Below are 24,507 nucleotides of genomic sequence, written 5' to 3'. Positions count from 1 at the left end.
TGTACCAGGTACATGATGAGTTGCTGCCACTCTACTCTGAGACTGATAATGTCACAGCGGCAGCCATTAAAAACGTCTTAACTGCAGGAACTCATTATGAAACTGGTACAGTAAAATAAACAAAAGTATTGCTGCATTATTTTTATTGAAAAAATAATTTCAGTACAATGAAATACAATGAATGGAATTTTTCATTGTACTAGTGTACAATGAAATAAGTTGTTTAAAATATATTATAACAACACTAAAATTATTGGTCCATGGTAACTGAAATAAGATATAATTTTGACACTCAAATGATTTTAATTCCCGAGTGAATACTCCATCAGTTGTCGTTCCATTACGTGTAGTATTTACTAAAGTATTTGACTTAATATCTAAATTGAAGACATCTTTCATAAATTTACAAAACTTCTTTCCAGCCTCAGGATTTAATTCTAGATTGAAATCACCAGTGAGAACTATAGGTATACGATCCAGTGGCTCTTTCAATAATTTTGCACCTTCGATGGAATATGGCAATGATGAAAATAGATTCACTATTGAATTTGCACATAGATCTGCAAATGTCTCCAATTTCATCTGATACCACTGTTGTCTTGCTGCTATTATATTATGCAAATATATGTAGTGTATTGATGATAGTTGAACCTTCACGTTGATATATCGTAAAACCACCACTATGAACATCCGACCTTTTAAATTGAGTCACACATTGGAATGGTTTAAGTAATATATGTTCATCATTATCCAACCATGTTTCACTTAATATTAATATTTTGGATTGCTGTGAGATCGTGTCCGTTTCAATATCTTGAATATGGGCCTGTAAACTTTGTACGTTCATTGACAATATAGATATACCACTTTGTATGAAATCTTGCAGTTCATCCTGTAAAGACGGTAGCGTATTATTTTTCAAGCGATTTGGTCAGCACGAAGTTGTATATTACTAGTAGCTTTGCCGTCGTGAAATGTGAAATCGTCATGGGGATTTATAATATATAAACCTTGCAATGACGTCACTCGAGATAATGCCATGTATACAAGTTGCTGTTGATGATCTTTCTCATCATTATATACAACTTTGTCGAAGGTCCCTCCTTGAGATTTATCTATAGTCAAGGCACAAGCACACACTAAAGGAAATTGTGTACGTCTACATGTTAATTTCCTATTGTTCTTGAATAGAATCGTAATTGATTGTTTTATAATAGGTATGGATTGACTAGGTAAATGTTTATCTTTCACATATTGTTTATATAACTAGATTGAAGATTGTCCTATTTTTGACTCAGGAAATTTAATCCATACTCGTTTAATTGTTTTGTCGTCCTCAAATTCTAAATATACTAAAGTACCGATTGCACCATTTACCAATCCATCAACCACATCTATATTTATAGTAATCATGTACGGTTTTCCTTTCAATAATGGTAAAATGTATGGAAGTCCTGCAGTTTCAGTCACTGACATTTTGTGAATTTTATTTCGCATACTTGCTAATTGTTCTTCAGAATGACATCGTGGTATAAATCTTGTGCAACCACTTCACGGGTTTCATCTGTAACTAAAAAAATTTGTAGATTTAAATACGATTTGCAAATTTCCTGCGGTATGCATTCACATAATTTCCATTGCCATATATATAGCAAATTGGGGAATTACTCCACGATGATCAGATCTACGAATTTCACTTGATGGCATCATAAAGGGAGTAATTTTCAATCCATTTTCAAATTTTCATGCATATCCCAAATATATAGCTGGAAAAGAAAGTTCGTCTGCATGTATATCAAATATGAAACTTGTCGGAGATAATTTCTGTACATAATTTTCTGTACATGTGCTATACATAAATATTTATCTTCAGACAATAATAATGTTTGTTGTTGAATTAACAATAGTTCATCATCATTGTTGACACGTTCCACAATTTCATCTGAACGTTCCTGTTCACTATCATCATTTGTCCCCAAGAAATCGTCACTCACTTTTACACCATAGAATTTATACAAAGGTGAATTTATCAAATACCATAACCATATTTTCTTCTGCACACATCCTTGTAGATGTGATGATTTATTAGCATTAGCACATGATGCAAAAAAGCAAGCTTATATAGCATCAGCCAAAAAAAAAAAAACAAACCCCCCTCCTTCTCATTTCACCCATCCACTCGCTCAGTGTTTCTGCCTTGAATCTGTTTAAGCTATCAACTTCTATAATGACGGATGGAAGTTTGTTCTAGCAATAAACCACCCTCTGGCTAAAGGCAAACTTCCGCACATCTATCCTCCTGCAACTGTCTTTCCTCAATTTGAATTTATACCCTCTCAGCCGATTATTCTGAGCAAGAGGAAGAATCCTATCAGCATTGAGCATGCTCAAACCATTCAAGGCTTTATACACCTCAATCAGATCACCTCGCAGGTACCTAGTCTCCAGACACTGTCATTTGTAAAACTTAAGCCTTTCTTCATAACAGCAACCCTTTGTTCCATTCGCTAATCTTGTTGCCAGACCTGTATACAGTACTCAAGGTGTGGCCTAACCATTCCCTTATACAAGGGGATAATCACCTCCTTATCCCTGCTAGGAAAATTCCTCTTGCACTGCTCAGAAAACTTCATATCTGCGTGCACGATTACCCTCAAGTCCTTTTCACTATCTTCCACCGTCAGTGTAGTACCACACAATTGATATGTTAATCTGGGGTTACTGCTTCCCATATGCAATACTTTACATTTGTCAATGTTAAACTTCAGTTGCCACCTCTCAGCCCATCTGCTCAACTTTTCTAGATCCTGTTGCAGCAGCGTACTGTCATTAGTGTCATTAACAACCCTGCCGACCTTCGTATCATTTGCAAACTTGGACACTAAGTGTCTGATATACCATCATCAATATCATTAATGAATACAGAAAACAACAATGGACCCAACACTGAACCCTGGGGGACTTCACTAATAACATTAGTCCACGAAGAGCAGTGTCCATTGATTACCACTCTGCCTTCTCCCACTCAACCATCCCTTAATCCATAGCAGCAATTTGCCTCCAATGCCACAATGCTCCAATTTGTGCAGCAGTCTTCCATGTGCAACAGTATCAAAAGCCTTTCTAAGATCCAAATATATGATATCAAAATTATTCTTTGGATCCAGTTCCCTTGTGACTGATCTTGTTGAATCTGTTAAACTAACAGGTCTGTAATTACCTGTGTCTCCCTTTGATCCTCCTTTGTGAATTGGGGTCATATTTGCACATCTTCAGTCTGTGGTTACATCCCCTGAGTTCAAGGAAGCTCTCATAATTATGGCTAAGGGTTTGCTTACTTCCTTTGCTGCCTCCTTTAATATAACTGGATAGATCCCATTCACCCCAGGTGCCTTTCTTATGTTTATCTTCAACAATTTCTCATCTGCTTTACTCTCAGTTATTACAAGATTATCTAGCTTACTGCCAGAGTTGAATACACCTCTGGCATTACCCTCCCTGAATAACTCATGTGTGAATGTAGATGCAAAATATTCATTTAGTTTGTTAGCTACCTGAGCAGGATCATCAGTTGAACTATCGATATCAAGTGGACCAACGTGATTCATCCCCTTCCTTCTAGAGTTTACATAAGTAAAGAACTCTTTGCTGTTTTTCTTTGCAACCTTTGCCAAAAATTTCTCGTAATCTGCCTTTACCTGCCTAACCTCCTTTGTGACTTGGTTACAGACCAGCTTATATCTGTCTGTCATTGGCTTCTGTGTCACCTGTTAATTTGTATGTATCCCATGCATTTTACTTCTTTGCCACATGTCTAATTAGTTCCTCTGACATCCATTTAGGCCTAAATCTTGAACAATATTTCTTAGTTGGTATGAAAAGCCTAGTAGCTTCCAAGATTATTTCTTTGATTATTTCTAGGTGATGTAACGCTTTTTTCCAAATAACACTTGTAAAAATGTTTTTAACGCCAAAAAATCTTCCCTTTTTGCCCATCCAGTCACTCCAAATGCTTGTCTAGTTCAGCCTTAAATTTATTTAAGCTATCAACTTCCACAACAACGGATGAAAGTCTGTTCCAGCAATCAACTACCTGCTGGCTAAAGGTAAACTTTTGAACATCTGTTCTAGAACTGTCTTTCCTCAATTTGAAACTATGCCCCCTCAGGTTCTTAGTTTGAGCAAGCGGAAGTATCCCATCAGCATTGAGCCTGCTCAAACCATCCAAGGCCTTATACACCTTATTCAGATCACTTCTCAGGTGACTAGTCTCCAGGTGCTGCAACTTGCAGAACTTAAGCCATTCTTCGTAAGCACACTTATACAAAGGGATAATCACCTCCTTGTTGTTATTTGTTTTTTTAGGAGCATTAGCAATTAAGGCCATATTGCTGCAGGGATATGCGGTGGTCATTCCCTGACCTTTCCGCATCCTCCGTATTTTGGTCATGGGCTCGAACCCCAGCCTAATCAAGAAGTGTGTGTTATGCACTGCTGCCCCTGCCCACCAGGCTATGGAGGCGCCCACCTCCTTGTCTCTGCTAGCAAAATTCCTATATATATCATTGATAAGACTCCATGAGCTGCTCTAGCAGCCTGTCTGCTAGAACTTCAGAGAACTTCATATCTAACTGCACAATTACTCCCAGATCTCTTTCATTTTCTACCACCCTAAGTGTAGTACCACACAGTTGGTACGTTCGTTCCTCTGGGGTTACTTCTACCGATATGCATTTGTCAATTTTAAACTTCAGTTGTCACTTCTCAGCCCATCTTCCCAAATTTTATACATCCTGTTGCAGTAGCACACTGTCATTAACAACCCTGCCAACCTTTATCATCTGCAAATTTGGACATTAAGCCTGATATACCTTCATCAATATCATTGATAAATACACAAAATAACAATGGGTCCGGTACCGAACCCTGGGGGACTACACTAATGACATTAGTCCGCGTAGAGGAGCATCCATTTATTACTATTCTCTGCCATCTCCCACTCAACCATCCCTTTATCCATTGCAGCAACTTGCACTTAATGCCATACTGTTTCAATTTGTATAGCAGTTTTCCATGTGCAACAGTATCAAAAGCTTTCCTGAAATCCAAGTATATGATATTAAAATTATTTTTTTCATCCAGTTCCTTTGTGACCACATCATAGTATCCAATCAAATTGGTCAGACAAGACTTCCCCTTAACAAACCTATGATGTGTCTGAACTATTACTGGAGTCTCATCTAGATGATCCTGTATCATCTCTTCAACCATTGACTCCATTATTTTTCCCAGAACAGAAGTCAAACTAACAGGCCTGTAATTATTTTTGTCACCTTTTGAACCACCCTTTGTGAATTGGGGATACATTTGCACATCTCCAGTCCATGGGGATCTCCCCTGAGGTGGTTAGGATATTCTGTTAGTTAAATGAAGAAGCTGAGTGAAATCATTAGTAATTGCAAAAACCTCAGAATCTTGATCAGTTGGGTGCATGTAATTAGAAAGTTGAAGTCAACTGGAGTTGTTAACATTAAAATCAATAAGGAAAGTTAGACTGGAGAAAAGTAGCTTATTTAATTACTATCACTTAGTTAATGGTAGAGTTGTGAAAAGATGGCTGGTACTGGCTTTTAAAATAAATAAATAAATAATAAAAAAAAAAAGAAAGAAATATTACTCAGTTAATATTCCATTAGAAGAAGGTCAAGTTTCAAAGAAAGGAAGTTAAAAAGAGTTCCAGTGATTAGTGAAGTTGGGAGGAATAATAGTAGTAGCAGTAGTGGCAAATGATGCAGGAAAGCATGCTTATATAGCGTCAGCCAAAAATAAATAATAATAAACTACACACTTAACCCATCCATATCCTACAAGAATTCGTTTAGTTCCTCCTTGAATTCATTCAAACTATCCACCCCCACAACAGATGCAAGCCTGTTCCAGCAATCAGTCACCTGTTGGCCGAAGGTACACTTCCATACATCTATCCTGCAACCATCTTTCATCTTGAATTTGTACTCCTCCCCCATGTGTGTAGTTTCACCAAGAGGAAGAATGTCATCAACATTTAGCTTTCTCAATCCATTCAAGGTCTTAAACAACTCCATGCAGGTACCTAGTCTCTAGATGCTGCAATTTGCAGAACTAAAGCCTTTCTTGGTAAGAGCATACCTTTGTTCCCATCATCAATCTGGTTGCCCTTCTCTGCACATGTTCCAGCAGACCTACATCCATCCTAAAGTGAGCGCTTCAGATCTGTATACAATACTCAAGATGCAGCCTAACTATGGCCTTGTATGAGTGATAATCACCTCCTTATCCCTGCTGACAAAACCCCATGAGCTATCCTGACAGCTTGTCTGCACTGCTCAGAGAATTTTGTATCTGATTGCACAATTACCCTTAGGCACCTCCGTAGCCAGGTGGGAAGGAGCAGCAGTGCATAGCACACGCTTCTTGATTAGACCGGGGTTCGAGCCCTTCACCACCAAATACGGAGGATGTGGAAAGGTCAGGGAATGACCACCACATATCCCGGAGCAATATGGCCTTAGTTGCTAATGCTCTTAAAAACCAAACAAACAAACAACAGCACAATTACCCCCAGATCTTTTTCATTCTCAACTACCTTGAGTGTAGTACTACAGTTGACTTAAAAACTGTTAGGGTAGCAGAATTCTGCACCCTGACAGAAACTTGACATAACAAAACTCCCCATGACTACCATGCCATGTGTAGGAACCTGGGGCCCCAAACCAGTGTAGGGGAGGGGGATGGGAATGCATGCAGAGAAAGTGAATGGGAATGAGCAGAAGAGCAAATGTAATTGGCCAAAAGAATACAAAGTTAAAAATAACTTACATTACTTTATATATATTGTACCAACAAACATTTACAAACCACATAAACACTATCACTGCATTCTCCCCTGGCCTGCAAAAAAAAAAAAAAAACCTTGCAGCTAGGCCTGCACCACAACTGAAGAATAACAGTAAGTTGCGGTGCCCAGAGAGTGCAGTGCAGAAAGAAAGAGTCGAATAAATGAGATGAGAGCTAGAAGAATGAATAAAAGTGCAAGCGTGAGAGAAAAGAACACAAACCACAAATGCTAAGTTAAGTACACACTAACCCTGGTTTTAATTAGTATTTAAATTTACGCTACCCATCATTGCATCCCCTCCTGGTGTGTGAGAAAAAGATGAATGAGTTGAGTGAAATAATAAAAAAAAAAAAAATAAATAAATAAATAAATAAAAAAAAAAAAAAAAAAAAATATATATATATATATATAAAAAAATTATAAAATAAGAAAAAAGTATAAAAAAAAAAAAAAAGAATGCAAGTAGAGTGAGAATGCACATTACGAATGAAGTAAATGTGTGTGTCCCCCCCCCCCTTCACCTGGTAGGTTCCCCACTGCCAGCTAACATATCCCACCCCCAGAGCGGGATGGGCAGCTGGACCTTCATACCGGATTCGACACTCCTTGGACATGACACCGACGAAGACATTCTGCGGCTTTGCTGCCAACACGCCATTGGCGATCCGAACTGGGTACTCTAACCTGGTTCCCTTTAAAACCCCATCCCCAGGCAGGGAATGGAGGAGACGGATCTCTGTCTCCTCTCCTCCCTGCCTACCCCCCATATTTCGCCTGGTGGGGCTCGTCTCCACTGACCTCTTTGGGGATGTCTACTCTATCCGTCCCTATTCTTCTATCTGTTTCCTCCCCAGTCTTCAATCTCCCCCCCCCTCTCTCTCTCTCTCTCTCTCTCTCACTAAATCGACCTAGTACACCCCTTAACAATTCCGCCAAATTATAACCAACGTCTAAATTCTACCGGTTTTGTGCAAATCTCTAAGATATCTAACACTATCAGCTTTTATCTAGCGTTACATGTCTAAATTTAATAACATCAAAATTTTGCCCGACCTATTTGGCCTTTAACACATCTCTTTAGTGTTCAACCCTAACCAGCGATTTCCTAACAGCAATCCCATTAAGCATTAATGTCAAATGCATAAAATTTTTTTTTTTTTTTTTTTTTTAAATAGGCCCTAGCCACTGAAATCCCAGGAAACTAGGTGGCAGGACCTGCCAGAGCAAATTGTTGTTATACTGGATACACCCGGCTAGCCTCCACGTGGCAGGGTATGGGCAACGTCGGGCCCCACTAGGGGCCTGGCGGCCAATTAGCCGGATAAACAATGGGCACAACATATCACACTGCACAGACACGACCCACACACTTTCAAGTCTCTGGCTTGACAGTGTACTGTCCTCGATACAGTGAAACGCACGCGGAGATGGGAGAAATCCCAGGTGCCGTCTGACACGAACATACCTTATACCTTATACCTTATGTAGTACTACAGTTGATATGTTACTTTGAGATTACTGCCATTTCTCAGCCCATTGGCCCAATTTTCCTAGATCTTGTTGCAGTAGGTAACCCTGATTACTGTCATTAACCACCCTGCAAATTGACATCAAGCCTATTATACCTTCATTAATAAATATTTAAAACAGCACTGAACCGTGGAGTACTCCATTAATAACATTAGCCCATGAAGAGCAATACTCATTGATAACCACTCCTCTTCCACTCAACCATCCATTTATCCGTGGCAGTAACTTGCCCTTAATGCCACATTGCTCCAGTTTGTACAGTAGTTTTATATGTACAGCAGTATCAAAAGCATTCCTGAAATTCAGGTATATGAAAATTATTTTTTACATTCAATTCCTTGGTCACTGTATCATAGTAACCTATCAGATTGGTTAGGCAAGACTGTCCCTTAAGAAATCCATGCTGTGACTGCAGTATAATTGTGTTCCTCTAGATGCTCTTGCATTGCTTCTTTAACAAGTGATTCCATTATTTTTCCTAGAACAGGTATTAAGCTAACAAGTCTAATTACTCGTGACACTTTTTGATGATCCCCCTTTATGAACTTCAGATGCATTTGCACATCTCCAGTCGTTAGGAACTGCCCTTGAATCCAAGGATGCTCTCGTAATTATGGCTGAAGGTTTGCTTACCTCCTTTGCTGCCTGCCTTAATATAATTGGATAGGTTCTATCTATCCCAGACACCTTTTTTTTTTTTTTATGTTTAGCTTCAACAATTTCTCTTCCACTTTCCTTGCAGTTATCACAAAACCATTTAGCTCCCTGTTAGAGTTTGATAAACTTCTGTTATTCCCTTCCCTAAAGAATTCCTCATGTGTGAATGTAGATTCAAAATACCTATTCAGTTATTATTATTATTATTATTATTAGCCATATGGTACAAGGAAGCCTGAGGATTATGCTGCACCATCCAAAAAAAAAAAATTCCTGAGTTACCCCCCCCCTGTGTGTGTGTGTGAGAGAGAGAGAGAGAGAGAGAGAGAGAAAGAAAGAAAGAAAGAAGTAGAAAGGCATCACCAAGAAAGAGAAGAATGATGATATCCAGCTCAGGACCCTGGGTTTGCCAAGCCCATACTCACCAGATGTGAGCCCCCGGGGTTAGATTTTCTCAGCAACTGAGCAGGGTTATCAGCAGTTAAACCATTGATGTCAAGTAGACCAGTGTGATTCGGCACCTTCCTTCTACTGTTAATATAAGCATAAAGTCTTTGTTGCTATTCTTTGCCAGAGACTACTCATAGCTTAACTAATTTCCTTTTTGACTTGATTACAGACATAATTTATATGTACCATATGCTTCTATATCACCTGATAATTTATATGCATCCCATTCATTTTTCCTCTCTTCCATGTGTCTCAATGGTTCACTTGACATCCAATTAGGTCTGAGCCTTGAACAGTATTTCTTTGTTGAAAAGCCTAGTAGCTTCTGTGATTATTTCTCTGAATGCTTTCCATTTAGAATTTATTGTTGGTAACATCATTAGTTGGTTCCAATGCATAGAATTTAAAAACTGGCTGAGGCCACTGTAGTCACCCTTATAAAAGGGTTCCTGTTTGCACAGTTTCTGTATATCATTGACAGAATCTCACGAGCCATTCTAACAGCTTGTTTGTACTTTCAGAGAATTTCATGACTGTATACAATAACACTTAGATCTTTTTTGCTATGCTCTGCTATCTTGAGTTTAGTACAGCTCAAATGGTTTGTTATTCCTTAATTACAATAGAATCTATATAAGACGTTTTCCAAGGGAGTGAAGGTTTAGAACTCCTTATGAGGGAAACTTCTTAGAAGGGAAAATGACCTAAGGATATGAAATGTTAACTACACATTTCTTTTCCTTTTATTATTTAAAAATGAAAAGATACACATACATAACTTAAAGATCATTTTTAAGTACTATTTCAGAATTTATAAATATTTTACTGTGCCTGTGGGAAACATTTTTAAACTGAGGATTTCTAATTGCTTCAGATTCTATTCAATAAACTCATCACCAAGTTGGAAGAATGAGCTCCTTTGGAGTTTCAACATACCTGAAAAGGTCACAATTACAATAAGACAGAGCAACAATCCACTAAGTAATTCAGAACTGTTCACAATCATCAGAACTTAACGCTTAACGTGGTTGATGGTATCCAGTTATGGATATTGATGAAAACAATTGCAATATGTCATTTCCATTATATATCAAAATGTTTATACTAAAAAAGGCTTTAGCCCTGAAAGACTATGGAAAATTTACTAATCGAACAAGTTAGTGCGTAGTATCATTTTAATTCTTAGTAAATCACCGAAGTAGGTGAAAAGGCATAGTTTTTGTTATATCTCATATTGTGAATGCCTTCACAACTAGTTGCTCTGATGTTGAACCCACCTTTGACAGTGGATTCTTGAATAGGCAACACTTCTGCAGTGGATTCTCGGCGGATACTACCACCACCCAGGGGTGGTGGTAATATCTGCCGAGATTAAGTAACATTAGTATCCTGCAGTGGCGAAGCGTTGCTTATTGAAGGTAGTGCAATTTCAGGGCAAATCGTTTTGAAGGCATTCATAATATGAGATGGAAAAAATGATGCCATTTCATCTACTTCATTGATTTACTGCGGACTAAAATGATCCTATGTACTAACTTGTTTGATTACCAAAATGTTTATATTTTTTTAATATAAAAATAAAGAATTTCTCTATTTAAAAAATGTATTAAGTGGAAAAATGTCATTATAATAATACACTGTGTATTCTTTATTATGTACTTTTTATGTGGGAAAGCTTTTTACCCAAGAAAGTTCTTACGCGGCAAAATTATACATTATATATACAGCCACTCCCTGGCTTATGTAATCCTTGACTTACGGAAATTTTATTTATGTATGTAAGTTTTTGCTGGCTGGTGCAAACTTAAAAAAATTGTGGAAAAGGTATTTTGTCGGAATAAATGGAGGTATTGTGAGAATAACACATTGTGTTTTTTTTTTTTTTTGGTAATTCATTCCAAGAACTTAGAAGTTGAAATTTTTGCTATATAACTAAGCTATGATCTCTCTGAAAGGTCCATTTTTATAATAGAAATTTCACTACACTTTCATCGTTGTCATATGTTCCGTTATAAGAATCAATTCTGAACGCCTTTGTGATATTTTTCCAAAACATTTCTGGATTGTTGTTTGTTATTTGGTTTTTAGGAGCATTAGCAACTAAGGCCATATTGCTCCGGGATATGCGGTGGTCATTCCTTGACCTTTCCGCATACTCCGTATTTGGTGGTGACGGGGCTCGAACCCCGGTCTAATCAAGAAGCATGTGCTACGCACTGCTGCTCCTTCCCACCTGGCTACGGAGGCGCCCACATTTCTGGAGGTCACTATCATAAAACAATAAAAACAATTTGCACTTTCCTGTTTATTGGGCTTTTCTGTTAGTGCAATGTATTATAAACTGGTAGTAAACTCTATCTTATTGCATTTGCAATAATACCGATAACTGGAATTGTGTGGGGTTTTATGTTTGGGTATTATGGTGAAATGAGTTCCCATTCACTGAAATCTTTAATCATATAAAAAAACATAAATTTTCAGAATCTTCTCTTCATTCCTATTTACTTATTATAATGGTGAAGGGAAAGGGACCAACGGAAAGAGCAAGTGCTGGTAGTGCTAGGAAACAAAACAAAATTGATTTAGAGTTGCTATATCGAAGATGGAAAAGCTATTAATAATATGAATGGAAAATCAGATTCAGAAGCAAATGCCCCTGAGTCCAATGGCCATTCAAGCAAAAGCAGCAAGTATTTATGAAGATATTAAGGGTAAGTACGGCAAACCCCAAACCAAGTTCGTGGTAAGCAACGGGTGGTTTAATAGGTTCAAGAATCGTGCTGGTTTCCAAAACATTAAAGTATGTGGTGAAGTTGCCATTACCGATTCTGCAGCTGCAGAGAAATTTTGTGATGTGTTGGAAAAAACCCCTTCTAATCTCCATAGCCCTCAATTTCTGCAGCAGTGTGCTTTATCAGCTGGAGAGTTAATTCTGGAAACAATGCTCGAAAGGTAAAACTTGCTGACGTTATGCCAGTCTTCTCTCTCTTTTTTTTAATTTTGTAATTTTTCCTGTGCATGAGATAAAAAAAAAAAAAAAAAAATTGAATAAATTAATTCTATTTACATGTTCATTGAACATTTCTTTTTTGCTTCAATCAAATCCAATCAAATTTGTGAGTGCTGCATAAGCATTTATGGAAATTCCGACTTACATAGAGTTTTGCAGACCGCAAAAATTCCTTATGCTGGAATTTCATATCCAGGTTCTACTGTACAAACCTATACTGTACAAATAAGCGGATATCATCTTTTAAGGGCACAAAAGGTGATATAGTTGTACACGTTGGCAATAATGATATCAAGAGTAGGAGACCGGCAGAATTACTTAACAAGTACAGGTCACTGTTGAAAAAAAGCAGTGAATTAGGGTTGAATTTGAAAGTGTCTGCAATTCTGCACAGACACGATAGGAGGGAGTATATGATGAGAGCCATGTCGATCAATTCGGCCCTGGAAAGATTGTGCAAGGCTCAAGGGGTAGAATTTTTTTTCACCCTGGACTGTACTCGTTAACAGGAGAGACTGCTTCTACAGGGGTGGGATACACTTAAATAGAATGGGTGCAAGAATATTTGCTGATGCTATCGAGGCAGTGTTAGGTGGGTCGGAAAACTGCTAGCTTGTGGGGAGACAAAGACTAATAGATTAACAGTAGCCACTGGCAGAGGTGAAAGTGATTCTTGCACTGTTTCTATTGGAATGAACAGAAGCCTGAAAAACAAGATGCAGGATATTTCAGAGACTGCTGGGAGTCATTGCAGTACAAGTAAACACATGGGTTGTGTTAGGGTAGCTAAGTATAGAAACAGGTTTATGTATACTTCCATGTAGACCAATGCTAGGAGTTTAGTAAATGAATTTGAGGTATTGCTCAAAACATCAAAGGCAGATATTGTTGGGATATCAGAGACATGGTGTCACACAGATATAAGGAATGCAGAACTGGAAGGCGCGTCCGTAGCCAGGTGGGAAGGAGCAGCAGTGTGTAGCACACGCTTCTTGATTAGACCGGGGTTCGAGCCTGTCACCACCAAATACGGAGGATGCAGAAAGGTCAGGGAATGACCACCGCATATCCCGGAGCAATATGGCCTTAGTTGCTAATGCTCCTAAAAACCAAATAACAAACAAACAAGCAGAACTGGAATTTGGGGAGTACAACATTTACAGACAGGAAGGGAGGAGGGGTTGTGCTATTAGTTAAGAAACACGTAAAATCCAAGGAAGCGAAGCCAGTCGACATCGCTGGACAGTGCAGTGTCGAGTCAGTTTGGTGTGACATAACCATTGGGAGATCAAAATTGAGAGTAGGAGTGTGCTACAGGCCTAATGACTCTGATGAGTATAATAAGAAACTGTACAGGGAAAATCTTATAATGGGGGATTTTAATTTCCCAGATATTGACTGGAATTTGGGGGCTGGTCACTCACACACTAGCAAGGCTTTTGTGGATTTATTGGATGATTGTTTTCTACATCAGCATGTTCGGGAGGCAACTAGAGGGAGTAATACCCTTGATTTGATTATCAGTAGATATTCTTCATGCATTAAGAATCTGCAGATAAATGAACCACTAGGTGGAAGTGATCAGAGTGTGCTGAAGTGGGATTTACTCAAAGAGGTAACTACCATTAGGGGTAAAGGGAAAGGTTATTGCTTTCGTAAAGGCAACTACGATGGACTGAGATCATATTTAAATTCTATACAGTGGGACCAACTGATGATGTTACCAACAGCAAATTCAAAATGGGAAGCATTCAAAGAACTTATCTTGGAAGCTACTAGTCTTTACTTACCAACTAAGAAATATTGTTCAAGGTTTAGGCCTAAATGGCCTAAACCTTGTTGTTCTTGAAATATTGTTCAAGGCCTAATGGATGTCAGATGAACTAATGAGACATATGGCAGAGAAGAAAAATGCATGGGATACATACAAATCAACACGTGACACAGAAGCCTATGATAGATACAAGTTGATCTGTAACCAAGTTACAAAGGAGGTTAGGCAGGCGAAGGCAGATTACGAGAAATCTTTGGCAAGGGATGCAAAGAAAAACAGCAAAGAGTTCTTTACTTATGTAAACTCTAGAAGGGGATGAATCAGATTGGTCGACTTGATATCGATGGGTCAACTGTTGATGATCCTGCTCAGGTAGCTAACAAACTAAATGAATATTTTGCATCGGCATTCACACATGAGGAGTTATTCAGCGAGGGGAATGCCAGAGGTGTATTCAACTCTAGCAGTAAGCTACAGAATCTTGAAATAACTGGGAGTAAAGTGGAGGAGAAACTGTTGAAGATAAACACAAGAAAGGCACCCGGGGTGGATGGGATCTATCCAGTTATATTAAAGGAGGCAGCAAGGGAAGTAAGCAAACCTTTAGCCATAATTATGAGAGCTTCCTTGCACTCAGGGGAGGTACCCACAGACTGGAGATGTGCAAATGTGACCCCAATTCACAAAGGAGGATCAAAGGCTGACACAAGTAATTATAGACCTGTGAGTTTAACTTCTGTTCCAGGAAAATTATTGGAGGCACTAGTTAAAGAAGCACTGCAGGATCATCTAGACAAGACTTCAGTTATAGCTCGGACACAGCATGGTTTTGTTAAGGGGAAGTCTTGCCTGACCAATTTGATTGGGTACTATGATGCAGTCACAAAAGAACTGGATGCAGGGAATAACTTTGATATTATATACTTGGATCTTAGAAAGGCTTTTGATACTGTTGCACATGGAAGACTGCTGCACAAATTGGAGCAGTGTGGCATTGGAGGCAAATTGCTGCTATGGATAAAGGGGTGGTTGAGGGGTAGAAGGCAGAGAGTGGTAATCAATGGACACTGCTCATTGTGGACTAATGCTATCAGTGGAGTCCTCAGGGTTCAGTGTTGGGTCCATTATTTTCTGTGTTTATAAATGATATTGATGATGGTATATCAAGCTTAATGTCCATGTTTCCAGGCGATACAAAGGTTGGCAGGGTTGTCAAGGACACTACTGACACTATGCTGCTGCAACAGGATCTGGAGAGGTTGAGCAGATGGGCTGAGAGGTTGCAAATGAAGTTTAACATTGACAAATGTAAAGTACTACATATGGGAAACAGCAATCCCAGAGCAATGTATCAACTCTGTGGTACTACACTGACAGTGGTAGAGAATGAAAGGGACCTGGGGGTGGTTGTGCAGGCAGATATGAAGTTCTCTGAGCAGTGCAGATGGGCTGCAAGAGTAGCTCAAGGTGTATTGTCAATAATATATAGGAATTTTTCTAGCAGGGATAGGGAGGTGATTATTCCCTTGTATAAGGCAATGGTCAGGCCACACCTAGAGTACTGTATAGAGGTCTGGAGGCCTCATTTCAAGAAGGATGTAGAGCTGCTGGAACGAGTACAGAGAAGGGCAACGAGATTACTGAATGGAACAAAGGGGTGCTCTTACAAAGAAAGGCTTAAGTTTTGCAAATTACAGTGTGTGGAGACTAGGCACCAGCGAGGTGATCTGATAGAGGTGTATAAAGCCTTGAATGGTTTCAGCGTGCTCAATGCTGATGGGATTTTTACTCTTGCTCAGAATAATCACCGGAGAGGGCATAAATTCAAATTGAGGAAAGACAGATGTAGGATAGACTTGCGGAAATTTGCCTTTAGCCAGCGGGTGGTTGGTTGGTGGAACAGACTTCCATCCCTTGCCGTGGAAGTTGATAGCCTAAATAAGTTTAAGGCTCAGCTGGACAGGTATTTCGAATGAACAGAGGGGTGAAGTGGAAGTGGTTTTTTTTTTTTTTTTTTTTTGGCTGATGCTGCATAAGCTTGCTTTCTTGCATCAAATGCCTCTACTAATGCTAATGCTAACCTTTGGCCCATCTTCTTGAAGTATATTGCTCTCATTAACCACTCTGCCCACTTTTGCATCATCAACCAACAAACTTGGAGTAGCACTTCAATATCATTAATAAATGTTAAAAGTAGTAATCGGGCAAACACTGACCCCTCTGATACCTCACTCATCCTATTAGTCCAGGAGCAGCAGTGGCCATTTATAACCATTCTTTGTCTCCTACCACTAAACCATCCCTTTATCTAGATAGTAACTTGTCCCTAATGCCATATTGTTCTGATATATTCAACAATTGTACCTGTTTGGTATCCAAGGCTTTACTGAAATGTTAGTATACAATGTCAGGATTATTCTCAGCTTCTAATTCCTTTGTGATGATCTCATAGTAGTGAACCATTGGTTTGGCATTATCTCTCTTCAAGAAATCTGTGCTGTGATTACCTTAACTTCACTCCTATTGAGATGATCTTACGTTACTTCTTTAACTATCGACTCCATTGTTTTCCATGGCACAAACTATCCACAAACTACCCCTTGTGAATAGGAGCTGCATCTGTACAAATATAAAGCATTATTTCTGTTTGAAGCATGTTACTAGTTGTTTGTAGTATTCTCTCACAGATTTGAATTTCGTGGCAGAAATGGGTGTTTGAAACATGACATGAAAAATGTTAATTTCAAAGTGGCATTTAAACTTTTTTTTTTTTTTTTTTGTTCATTAATTTTGAAAAAATCCAATTAAATTTAGAAAATCTTTTCTGATTGCTATTATAAATATTAATATATAAAATACTACATTGCAGCATAATAAAAGTGAGTTAATTTCATTTCTGACTGTTACTTTTGCATATTTACCATAGAAGGGCACATTTTATCAGGAAAAATTGGCTATTTGGAATTAATGCCTATATCTTTCAAGATATGTGAATCACTGGTAGCCCTCATAATACAGACTTTTAGTGAAATTTGTGATACTCGTGGCTGCTAAGGTATCAAAACATGATCAAGTGTATTTTTCTGGTGGATGTATTACTCAGTATTAATGGTGTGATTACTTGAGAAAAAGCATTGAATTTAAAAAATAAAAAACGTTTATTAGATGTTAAATTTATTTCTGTAATTTTTTTTTTTTTTTTTTTAATGTATTCATTTATTTACTGTAAATTAACATAGTAAAAGGTTTGGAGACATTTCACATTTTACTAAAAATCCAGATGCTTTTAATTTTCAGAGTTTAATATAGTAAACTAACTTTGTCATGCAAAAAAAAAAGAAAAAAAAAAGGAAAATGATAAAGTAAAAAAAACATGCAAAAATATTATTTACTTTTTATCTTAATATTTTGTAGTGGTTAGTTATTGTTTAGCATGATTAATGGCAGATTTGTTTCATTTTAGTTCAGAATGATGGATATCAGAATGAGAAATTTAAAGTGATTTGTGCAGTTATCTGTTTCTTGGTGAGTTGAAAACAGTAAAATATTTTGATGTATTATGTAAAAATAATTTTTTGCTTTTAGTATTTACTGCAATTTGCTTATAGTAATCAGCCCTTAAAGAATGTATTATGGTAGTAAAGGAGATTCCTCCAATAAGGAACTTTCTGGCTCTTTCAGATTGGGTATTACTTCAAAAGTATTACTTAAATTATATATTCAAAATCTTTCATCAAACAGGGATCCAAAATGAGCATGCTTTAAATTATTATTATTGAGAGAGAGAGAGAGAGAGAGAGAGAGAGAGAGAGAGAGAGAGAGAGAGAGAGATCCAACTCAGGACATGTTTACATATATATGTGTATACCCTGTTATCTGTAATAATATAAAAATGATGAAACTAAAAAATGCAATACATTTATTACAAATAAATGTACCTCAGTAATAAACTGCTTTTTTGTGAAGTCTAGATGCAGAACAGCTACTGTTCACTATCAGTTTCCAACATTTTGCATAAGAAGGCTATAGAATAGTCAAGTGTGATTTTAACTGCAACCTGGGATCGAAATGTGGTTGACCACACTTTGAAAGATGTGAATAATTTCCAGAAAAGTGTCTTTTACGGATTTATGGAAAGGTTTTACTTTCTTCCAGATTTCTGTATAGTTCGGGTTATGTTTTTCAATATATATCTATTGAATTTATTAATGTGGACTTCAAAGTTGCTATTAGTAGTAGTAGTAGTAGTGGCACATGATGCAAGAAAGCAAGTGTAGGAGCTTATGCAGCATCAGCCAAAAAAAAAATCACACCATTCCCTCCAAATGCCTGTCCAGTTCCTCCTTAAATTTATTTAACCTATCAACTTCCACAACGACAGATGGAAGTTTGTTCCAGCAATTAACCACCCGCTGGCTAAAGGCAAATTTCCGCACATCTATTCTACATCTGTCCTTTCTTAATTTGAACTTATGTCCCCGTAGGTTGGTAATCTGAACAAGTGGAAGGATCCCATCAGAATTCAGCGTGCTCAACCCATTCAAGGCCTTATAGACCTCAATCAGATCACCGCGCAGGTGCCTAGTCTCCAGCCACTGCAATTTGCAGAACTTAAGCCTCTCTTGGTAAGAGAATCCCTTCATTCCCCTCACCAATCGTGTTGCCCTTCTCTGTACATGCTCAAGCAAATCCTCATCCTTCCTAAAATGAGGCCTCCAGACCTGTACGCAGTACTCAAGGCGTGGCCTGACCATGCCTTATACAGAGGGACAATCACCTCCTTTTCCCTGCTAGCAAAATTCCTATATATCATTGACAAAACCCCATGACCCGCCCTAGCAGCCTGTCTGCACTGCTCAGAAAACTTCATATCTGACTGCACAATTACTCCCAGGTCTTTCATTTTCTACCACCTTAAGTGTAGTACCACACAGTTGGTACGTTTCTCTGGGGTTACTTCTACCCATATGCAGTACTTTTGCATTTGTCAAGGTTGAACTTCAGTTGCCACTTCTTAGCCCATCTGCCCAAATTATCTAGATCCTGTTGCAGTAGCACACTGCCATTACTGTCATTAACAACCCTGCCAACCTTTGTGTCATCTGCAAACTTCGACATTAAGCCTGATTTACCTTCATCAATATCATTGATAAATACACAAAACAACAGTGGACCCAACACCGAACCCTGTGGGACTCCACTAATAACATTAGTCCACGAAGAGCAGCACCCATTGATTACCACCCTCTGTCTTCTCCCACTTAACCATCCTTTTATCCATTGTAGCAACTTACCCTTAATACCATTCTGCTCCAATTTGTACAGTAGTCTTCCATGCTCAACAGTGTCAAAAGCTTTCCTGAAATCCAAGTATATGATATCAAAATTATTTTTTGCATCCAGTTCCTTTGTGACCACATCATAATAACCAATCAAATTTGTCAGACAAGACTTTCCCTTAACAAACCCATGCTGTGTTTGAATTATTGTTGCAGTCTTGTCTAGATGATCCTGCAATGCATCTTTAACCAGCGACTCCATTATTTTACCCAGAACAGAAGTTAAACTAACTGGTCTGTAATTACTCGTGTGGCTCATCTTATTGTAGTGCAGAGAGTACAGTTTATGCTGAGCAAATCATCTATATGGTCATGGTTTTGTTCTAGTCTATTTGACAATAGCAATATTGCATTTTTTTTTTTTTTTTTTTTTTTTTTTTGTGATTTGTGCACTCATATATTTGTGTGAGTTTTCTGAAATGTTTTAGGATAATTCTTCTAATTATTTGTCCTAGACAATGATATTGTGAATCAGGGATGCCCTCTGGGGAAGGCATCCCAGGTTATCTGGGGAATGTTGAGCTTCAAGTGTGTTCATTCTCATTGTGTATCAAGAAAAGCAGCCCTTTTAAGTCAGAGAATACAATTAATATTTTAAAGCTGTCATTTATAGCAACATTTAGGTAAAGTTAAAGTCTTAGAAGAAACAAATTTGATTTGGTTGCCAATAAGTGATATAAGTGTATATTCACAGATTCTCAAGTACAAATGTATTAGATTTTGTGACAGAGGTAATTGTCCATTCAAACCATACATCATACAAGGTAATCAAAAACTAAGCGAGAGCAGGCAAGAGAAGTGTAGGCTGTCTCAGGATGCTTCTTTCCTGAGGCACCAGTTGATCTAGGATTTGTACTGTTGGGATGGTGTGGCTTATTTGAAGTTTGATGAATTTTCTGTCAAAATATTTATTGAGTGTCAGACACCTACTCAGGAAAAAAAATTCTTCCATGTGGAGAATAATTTTTTTGTTAAAGCATTCTTTCCCACTTAATGCTCTATAAATTTCTCATTATTGATACTTTTTTTTGTATTTGTGAAAAGAGAAGTTATTGTTATTATTTCATATGCAAACGGCACACTATAACCCTGCTGTTTTTGCGCCACAAAAATCAAATCAAATCATATGCAAACAACAGGGTCAGGTGAAAAAAGCAAGAAATATTATTTTCAAGAATAAAGCAGAATGATATAAAGCATTAGTCTTTTGATTTTAAGTGCAGTGGGTCTTTGCTGCGAACTCTTGTGATACCCCAGAATTGCCATCAGTTCCACTGTACTACGTGGACTGACAATGGGCATTCGGCTTCGTATTTAGACTTGAAAATGATATCTACAAGGATTTCAAAACATCTTCAGAATTGGTCTTTAAATGGTTGGGTTATTGGAATATTTTCTGTAAAGTTTTCTATCCAGTGTGTTTCAATAAATTTTTGATTATTTTTTTACTTTAAAATTTATATGGGGTGCAGCGTTGTTTAATCTCTTATTAGGAAAGTTGTTCTGATTAGTTAGGTTAGCTTAAATTAATTTACTGATTAGTAAATTTGGGTAGGAAAACTAACCAACTTTGATTTCTTAATGAATATCTTGATTCATTACTGCATATCATCATATTATTTATTAACCTATTGTAACTTGATAAATGAATCAGGGTTCACAATCTCTGGTAATAATATTTTTCAGATACCATGGAAAAAATTTACAGGGCAACGAAGCTTTTTTATGAACGTGTTTAATAAAATATCTCCTTGGGTCGGGTTGGGGGGGGAGCTATTTTTCTTATATACTGTGCTTATTAGATACCACCAATAGTGTATCTTTGGTGTTTGAGCCAGAATAGTAGGAGGACAAATAGTGGTGTGCGTGTTATCAGCTCGTCTTGATGCTGTGTTTTTGGCAGACTTTACCTTGTTACATACATTGGTGTATATAGATCATGTATAATGGTACACCTGCACATTTCATCCATTACGCAGGATTTCAGATGGATCATGGTAACAATGTTCAAGTGAAGTGACATGCCTGTCACCAGACCTGAATGCCATTGATTTTTGCCTATGGGATAACATTAAACTACCACTGAAGTAAATAGTGAAATACATTAGATATTTTAGAGTTTGTATGAACCTCACTCGAATGGTTTAGAACAGTAGTTTTCACAAGAAATGTTTTTATGGCTGCAGTCATTCATATTTCTTTAATTTTACTGTAAATGAACCCATAGTTATTTTTAAAACTGAATTCTTTTGATGATAAACCTGTGTAATAGATAATTAATATTGATTCATAAACTTAACAAAAAAGTGTAGCAAAAGCAACCATTTATACCTTATAGTACATGCTTCTCAAGCAGTAACATATAATTCCTCTGTTTGCATTTGTGTTGTAATTTAAATTTTGTAAAATTATTCTAAAAGGATTTCACAAAATAACTGAATATATTGTAACGATGCTGTAATATTTTTTCACATTTATATTTCTTATTTAATAAGTACAAAATAAGCAAAGATTTTAAACACAATTGAAAATATTTAAAAATTACAGTATTTAATCATACAAGAAATACAACACAAAAAAAAGAAGAAACAAAAAAAAGGTTTTTGGTCTTGATACAGATCACACCAAAAACTTTTTCTGCTGTTGTATTTTTACCATGGGAAAAAAAGCATACATTTGCTCATCTCTGCAAAATTTCATCAGTGCAAACTTTATCTTGCTCCAGTTGTTTGTTATGTTTGTTATTTGGATTTTAGGAGCATTAGCAACTAAGGCCATATTGCTCCGGGGATATGCAGTGGTCATTCCCTGACCTTTCCGCATCCTCCGTATTTGGTGGTCACGAGCTCGAACCCCGGTCTAATCAAGAAGCATGTGCTACGCACTGCTGCTCCTGCCCACCTGGCTACGGAGGCACCTTGCTCCAGTTAGTTTCCATCCTGTGAAAGGATGAAAGTCTTTTCCATTTAGGAAATTGTTGATTGAGCTCTTGAAATGGTGACAATATAAATGATTCACCTATTTCTGAAAAACTAATGCTTATCTATCTTCCAATTCATCACACAACGTTAATTTCAGTCTTAGCAGCTAGTGATTTATCTGAAAAGAACCTATTAACGCTTGAAAAAATGTAGAGATCATCATCTATTTTTACCTGAATTACTATTATCAGCAGTAGTATTTTTGAATTTCTTGATTATGAAAAGTGCATCAGTAATTGTCAAATGTCTATTTTGAAGTTAACGATTTATGGAACTAAACTTTGGTAAAAAAAGTCTTAAAAATAGGATCTAACCACAAATGGAAGTTCTGTTGTAATTCTAGTCCTAAATCATTATATTTTGGTATCTAGGCAGTTACTACATTATCATAAAGCTCACACAGTCTCTGCACACTTGAATCAAAACTTAACCAGTGGATATAATTGTTGTTAAGAAGTACTTGATGCCTTTCATTAGTAGTGTCACATAACAATCAAAAATTATTTCTAAGAATGTTGTTAGTATTTATCACATTAATAACCTTCTTTACCATTGATTTTATTTATCCATTAATTTGCAAACAAGCACTTTTTGATGGACAAAACAGTGTAGACGAAATATAGAACTTTGATAGTCATTGTTAAGAAGGTTCAATACACTGCTGCTTTTGGTTATTCATCATGGCAGTACCATTTGCAGTTACAACACAAAGATTTTTCAGTGAAATGCCAAGAAGATTCAAGTTTCTTTTACTGCATTATAAATATTTCTGCCATGCAAGTTTTTTTTTTTAGAGAAATTAAGTACAGTAGTTCTTCATAAAAATGATCTTGATCAATATCAAAATAATGTGCATATATGTATTTTTCTGATTTTTGTTAAATCTTTTGCTTTCATCTAGGTATAAGGTGAAGAAAGGACTTTAATTGACACTTTCTGTCACTTCCATTCCTCTAAATTTCCCTAGTTCATGTATTCTACATTGTGCAGTATCTTTACTAAGAAGGGCTCCAAAAAGTTTATTTTCTGGTTCCACAGAAAATAAACTTTTTATCTTCTTGTTCAACAGCTAATACCAATGGCTTAAATTCTCCATCTGAAAATGGTTTCCAATTCCATCCAATTACATAACATTCCTTTAGAGTTGCCAAACACAATTCTTCTGACCTTGAAATAAAGATCCTTTAATGTCTCTTATGTTGCAAAGACAACTTGATCTTAAACTTATTTAGGAGTTTCTTATGAAGAATCTGATTACCATACGTATTTTGTACTATACCGTCCATGAATTTTATAATGGTTTTTTATAGCAAAAGATTTTATTTGATTAATTACAGCAGCACAAATAGCAACAATGCCCAAAGGATTTGTTTGACTATTAAGTTGTTAAATTGTTTGATTATTAAATATTTTTCTTACCACTCAATAGTAACACCCTTTTTTCTTCACTGAAGTTTTAGCAAGGTATTTTTCTGCAAATGCTCTAATTAATCTAAGTCGTTTTTGCTTGTGCTGGCTACTGGTTCATTTGAATGTCTCTTATTATTATTTTTGGTTAAATTTTCATATAATCCATTGTACCTGTAGGTGAAGATTTAAAAAACTCACTTTAAAAAATTTATTATCATTTTAATAATATCTTTTTGAAATTATAATGTGCATACTTTTTTCAACTTAAATTTAAATGAGAATTTACTTTGGTTGTAAGCTGAATAATTTATGATTAAGTAGAACCAAAATATAGAATAATGTCTGCGATGCAGTTTTCAAATCGATGATTCATGCTTTGTTTTGTGTGTCATAACGAAAATACCAAGTCTCATACCCCAGAAATGATGAACTCTAGGATTCTGTTTCAGATATCTGCAAAATACCATGTGTATTCCATT

General features: G+C 36.9%; 1 protein-coding gene across 1 annotated transcript in view; it reads left to right on the top strand.

The window, feature by feature from the left end:
• Positions 1-24,507, top strand: part of LOC150085504 (uncharacterized) — a 934,283-nt gene that overhangs the window by 24,365 nt on the left and 885,411 nt on the right. Inside the window, exon 2 of the mRNA XM_090374582.1 lies at positions 17,762-17,823. The gene's annotated coding sequence lies outside the window, so the exon portion shown is untranslated. The remainder of the gene's footprint in view (positions 1-17,761; positions 17,824-24,507) is intronic.

Source organism: Mastigoproctus giganteus, chromosome 5, assembly GCF_048544385.1.
Source record: "Mastigoproctus giganteus isolate SK-2022 chromosome 5, ASM4854438v1, whole genome shotgun sequence".
NCBI classification, from domain to species: domain Eukaryota; kingdom Metazoa; phylum Arthropoda; class Arachnida; order Uropygi; family Thelyphonidae; genus Mastigoproctus; species Mastigoproctus giganteus.
The sequence above is the reverse complement of the archived record's forward strand: the minus strand, read 5'-3'. Positions and strand labels throughout refer to the sequence as shown.